The 3,991-nt window shown below is 38.9% G+C and overlaps 1 protein-coding gene across 2 annotated transcripts in view; it reads right to left on the bottom strand.

Annotated features, from left to right (window-relative positions):
* FAM49B (family with sequence similarity 49 member B) overlaps nt 1–3,617 on the bottom strand; it is a 61,146-nt gene extending 57,529 nt beyond the window's left edge. The window contains exon 1 of one of the 2 annotated variants that reach the window (XM_008058505.1): nt 3,567–3,617. The gene's annotated coding sequence lies outside the window, so the exon portion shown is untranslated. The remainder of the gene's footprint in view (nt 1–3,566) is intronic. The other variant, XM_021712569.1, reaches the window with a different exon arrangement.
* Nucleotides 3,618–3,991: the final 374 nt, after the last annotated feature.

The following is a 3,991-nucleotide window of genomic DNA, read 5'->3' as shown; positions in this document are numbered from 1 at the left end:
TACTGTAGAGATGAGGTCTCACCAAGTTGCCCAGGCGGGTCTCGAACCCGCGGGCTCAGGCAATCCACTCACCTCAGCCTCCCAAAGCACTGGGATTACAGAGTGAGCCACTGAGCCCGGCCGGTAATACATTTTAAAGATGCATAATTGAACAATTTTCTGAATGTATAAATCAGTACCTCTTTTAATACTAAGCAGACTCCAGCAGAGGTCATTTATCACATCCTGATCTTGCCAAGGAGATGGTAACTATAACTGAATATATACATTTTTGCCAGGTAATTTTAAAAAATATTAATTAAGTTAAAAACTAGCAACAGATTCGCTGGGTACATTTAAAAGGCATAACCCATAATTATTTTCAAATGGCAAGGGCTCATACCTTTGACTAAGTAACACTGTAAAACTTGGCTTTTCGCCAGGCTCGGTGGCTCAGCCTGTAATCCTGCGCCTTGGGAGGCTGAGGTGAGTGGATTGCCTGAGCCCGCAGGTTCGAGACCCGCCTGGGCAACTTGGCGAGACCTCATCTCTACAATAAATCAAAAAAATTAGCCGGGCGTGGTAGCGTATGCCTGTAGTTCCAGCTACTCAGAAGGTTGAGGCGGAAGGATTGCGGAGCCCGGCAGGTGGAGGCTGCGGTGGCCGGGAGCGGCCACTGCACTCCAGTCTAGGTGACAGAGTGAGACTCCAACTCAAAAAAAACACAAAAAACAAAAAAAACTTGGCTTTTCTTTTTTTAAAGGCTGACTTGTAAAAAAATAGGAAGTAACCTAAGTTGTCTTAGTATTGTAGAGTTTGAATTTTAAATGAATTTTTGAAAACTTTAAGACCAAATGCAATATGTATAATCATAAAAACTTTTTTGAGCTACGTATGCCATTATTATAGCTTATTATAGTTTCATACAGCATATAAAAAGGAAATATTTATATAAGTCAAAATTCAAATCACTAAACCACTCTGAATAGTTTTACTGTCATTCTAAATAGCCGAGAGGCTCTCTAAAAGAAAAGGTGTCTTTCTGGGAATATAGCCTAGCAATGGGAATGCGCGTGGCATGGTCAGCTCCATATGCCTATTCGAGGAGATACAGGAAGACAAAGGCATCGGGAGGATTTCAGAATTGTTTTGGAATAATGATCCTTGGCTACAAAGAGAGTAACAAGGGTGATGCCAGTTGAGGCTGTACAGGCAGATGTCCTGGAAGAAGTTATTATTTTAGGGAAGGCTGTGATGGCCTTTGTGCAAGGCTGCGGTTCTTGTAGCGTTTTGTTGCTGTTGTTGTTGCTATCAGACATCCAAGCATGAGAACCCTCACTCCATGGCCTCCCCTGGCACTTTATGTCAGAGTTTTCTTAACATCAGTGACTTCATTTTGATGCTGACCATTTTCGTTACCATATGCCTAAGGTTGCTGGGAGAGTGAAAGAAGCAGAAAAAAGAAGGAAGTGGGGGGGGGGATGAGAATGGATGGAAAACCAGAATGAGGGGTCTGGGAAAGGCCTGGAACTAAGCGCAACTCCCTAGCTCTCTGACAGAAGGAATTGAGGATAGAGAAACTCAATGGCTTGGGCAAAAGAAGCCAGTCTGTATAAAAGCAGGGCTAGTGATAACATCTTTAAAACAGGGCATCAGACCACATCGATAGAATCACTCCACAGCTAAAGAAACAAAAACAAAAGCCAGGCACCCCAGTATGTCCCCTGTAAAATGACTGTCAGTATCATTTTTGCCATCAACCAAACCCCAACAGACCTGCCATCACCTTGACTTGTAGTCAGCTACCAGGTGGTGGGCAAGTGCTGGAATTTGGTGAACGATTCCAGGCTCCTTCCAGCTCAGGCTGACAATGATCACGGTCCAGTCCACACTACCCACAGAATGCCCAACACCTGGCAACTTGCTGCAAGTCTTGACCTTTTTGTGTGTTCAGAACCCAAGTATCAGCACTCGCGATCTGTACCCTTCCTATGGCAATCACAGCATTTCTCTTGTTAACAGTCTTTGGTGTCTCATACAGATTTTTTTTTTTTTTTTTACATATTTACTTCATGTTCCTTCAACTAGAAGATGGTTCTTGGAAGGCAGGAAGACGTAACACATTCTACTTCCTTCTCCACACAATACATTGTTTTTTTCTGTTATTACTGACCAACAAACAGAAGCTTCTTCAAAGTTATCTCACAAACATCTAGCCTATGCCATGAGGATATTTTCAAGACACAGATGTGTAACTACCTTTCTAAGATTCAGGAATCGTTGGGTATTTTTAAGGAACAGATGTGCAACTACTTCTTTACAACCAGTTACACAGAGCATAAAAGACTACAGTTATTCGGGTCTGGTGGAGAAAGACAGGTTGGCTGACTATTCACAGTGACTAAGTTTCCTGATCTGGGGTCCACAGACAGAATCTAGCAATCTGTGAATTTAGATGAGACCTTCTCACTAATGTCTACATGAAAATGCCTTCCATCAAGACCCTAGGTAACAAATCACAGTAGTATTAGAAACACCTGTGATTCTATCATTAAGAAAATCAGTTATTTTCATATTACATTACAATTGTTACAGACTCTTCACTATTTAAAATTATGGTGAATAGCAGGTCTCCTTCTAACGCTTATTATCTAACATGAGAAACATACATGTCATTCTTTCACAAACTTGTTTTTAATATTTGCAAATGGTATTTCAACACAACTGGTTTCCTTTGTCATCCTATGTACTTTACTTCAAAAAATCATAAATCAATATTCTGAGGGAGATTCATAGGTGTCACCAGATTACCACACTGGTCCTTGGCCCCTGCGCTGTAACATACCAAGTAGGTGTGGTGACGACAAGTCTGAAGGACTGTCGTGGTAACTGTCATACCAGGTCTGATAAAATGACAGGCTAACTTTTAAAAAAATTCTCTTTATAACTAGAAAGAGCACAGAAAAATGTTCTAAACTAATCATTTTCACTTGACGAACACAAAGTCTGTCTATAAAAAAATTACATTTTCAAATATTTATTAACTTGTTATAATTAAAATAATTTCAGGAATACAAACATTTAAGTACTTGGAACCCCTTTAACAGCAACTACTTCTTTTGTTAAGTATTCTTTGCTTCTAAGATTCTTTTTTAAAAAGGACCAAAACCAGTAACAGAATTCTTATTTAAGATAATGTGTAAGGGTCTCCCCTTCCGGTTTCCAATGACAATTCATAAATATATATATAAACACATTCTAAACTACTAACATTATGACTTAGACCTTTCTTAATCAACTATACTAGTGATAACTAAAACAACTTTTTAAAAATTCAAAGAAAAACACATACCTCTCCTACTGAAAGAAAGCTGTAAAAAAAAAGTTCTAATTAATTCACATTTTCCCCACTACTTCCTATTCCAAGTCAAAACCAAACAACAGAAATTTCCTAATGACATTTTTAGTAGTTCTACGTTGTATATAGAACATTTTCCTTAAGTTATGTAAGTCAGTCATATGATTTTTATTAAAATCATAACTTTCATTTCTATGTAAATAATCGTTTCCCCCAAAGACATATTTACCTTCAGCCAGTGCTGGCGATTCTGTTCTTGTCCTTCTATCTGTTTAAAGAAAGAAAAATGAAAGTCTAAAATATGATTACACTTTAAACATGTTTTTATCACAGTTACCTTTAAAAGTTCATGAATGTTATCACATGCGTATTTTTAATACATATGTACATGGTACATGTATATATTGATCTCCTTAGATTTCCTCAGCCACTATCTAGGGAGGACCCGCTAAGGATAAGGTATCATGTTAATTCCTGGAAAACACCAAGAGATAAGACAAACCAGCTGTCACCATCACCACACCCCAAGAATAACAGGTGTACCAAGCAAAGTCCACAATTCTCATGGGAGCTCAGGAACCAAGGAGTGCGGAACAGGAAGTCAGTAGTTCCCTTTCATTTTCGTAAGCAGGGGCCTACAATTATCAAAAGAAA

Source organism: Carlito syrichta, unplaced genomic scaffold, assembly GCF_000164805.1.
Source record: "Carlito syrichta isolate Samal-C Ts95f unplaced genomic scaffold, Tarsius_syrichta-2.0.1 Scaffold303367, whole genome shotgun sequence".
Classification (NCBI taxonomy): Eukaryota; Metazoa; Chordata; class Mammalia; order Primates; family Tarsiidae; genus Carlito; species Carlito syrichta.
The sequence above is the reverse complement of the archived record's forward strand: the minus strand, read 5'-3'. Positions and strand labels throughout refer to the sequence as shown.